The sequence below is a fragment of the Octodon degus genome, unplaced genomic scaffold (genome assembly GCF_000260255.1).
Source record: "Octodon degus isolate 3935 unplaced genomic scaffold, OctDeg1.0 scaffold01662, whole genome shotgun sequence".
In the NCBI taxonomy this organism is placed as follows: Eukaryota; Metazoa; Chordata; class Mammalia; order Rodentia; family Octodontidae; genus Octodon; species Octodon degus.
This window is the reverse complement of record NW_004526238.1, coordinates 2916-4286: the sequence shown is the minus strand read 5'-3', so window position 1 is coordinate 4286 and position 1371 is coordinate 2916. Positions and strand designations below refer to the sequence as shown.

General features: G+C 60.6%; 1 long non-coding RNA gene across 1 annotated transcript in view; it reads right to left on the bottom strand.

The window, feature by feature from the left end:
- LOC111814915 overlaps positions 1-1371 on the bottom strand; it is a 3966-nt gene continuing 2595 nt past the window's right edge. The window contains exon 3 of the long non-coding RNA XR_002819770.1: positions 1-49. This is a non-coding gene — a long non-coding RNA (uncharacterized LOC111814915). The remainder of the gene's footprint in view (positions 50-1371) is intronic.

The window sequence follows — 1371 nt, the reverse complement described above, 5'->3', positions numbered from 1 at the left end:
GGCTGCCGGAAGGAAAGACAGCCAAACTTCATCTCCTCGGGTCCTGGGCCTGAACACAAAAGCACAGCACATGGCACCCGTCAGGCTTGCAGGCACCCGGCCCAGCCTTCCCACAGGCCCCTGGAGTGCCCTCAAGCCCCACAGCCACCTCAGGATCACTGCTATCCTGCCCTTCCTCATGGGCCCAACACAGGGACTAGACTTGAAGGGAGTGAGCCCCAGCCAATAGGGTCTCTGGAAGGCTCATAGAGTAAGTGGGGGACAGCAAGGGACAGATGCAGACCAGACAGCACAAGCGCACTATGACAAGGGTCCCTGAGGCCCAGGGAGCCCCAAGGAGGCAGGGGCCCCTGCCCAGTCGGGCTTCGCAGCATAGTGGGCTGGCTTTCGCCTTGGCTGAGAGGGGAGCCCTGGCTCTGTGCCTTTCCTGCCAGCCCATCAACCTCACCAACACTCCAGCTTCCAGGCCCCGCCAGCCTCACAGCTATAGGCCATGGTCTGCCTGGGTTGGTTCTCAGGGCTGCTGAGCACACATGCTGCGCATCCAGCCCCAGGTCATCTGTCCAGACACCCGGAGGCCTCATGTGGCCCTAGAAGTGACTCCTCCAAAACCGGTGGGTGTCTCCCTCCTCAGTGACCCTCCGCCCATCCTGGACACAGAGAAAGGAATGATGGGATAAAGAGCAATGACCACAGAGCTCACAGGTCTTCTATGTGCCAGGTCCCAGATGGCCATGATTTTCTAGTGACCAAAGTTAACCCTGAATGGCCTGGCAGGGTCAGTACCGGTGCTAGGTCTCCTGTAGGGGCTGCGGAGACACAGCCCTGCCTAGGGTGCTCCTGCCTTCACAGGTCCCTCCCTGGGGAGAAGGTTGCCTGCGCAGGGGGAAGAGGCAGCCCCTTCCAGGAGAGCCGTGAGCTTTAGGCCAGCACCTCAGCCTGGCCTGAGCTGTCATGTGGCTACACTCCCCAGAGACTGAGGACTGGGAACAATGAACAGGCGAACCCAGTCTGGAGTGGCACCTACACCACAGTCCCTACTGGAGGCCACTTGGACACAGCTGCAGCAACGAGCCCCAGGCTCCAGCCTACTCTGCTCTCTATTGGTGAGCTGTAACCTGTCTGGGGACTGCCTCCCCACTCCTCCAGTCAGCACAGAATTCAACCTCCAGTACGGTTTATGGTTTTGGGAAAACAGGCCCAGCCTCCCATGAAAGGGCCCTGTCAGGATGCGAGGGGCCTGGCCCTGCTCCTACCCACACCCACATACCCAGCGTCAGCAGCAGGTCTCCCACCTTCCTCCAGCCTCTCAGGGAAGCTGTCCCAGCCATGCCTGCCCTTCCCACCAAGCAGGGGATCAATTCGTTGGGC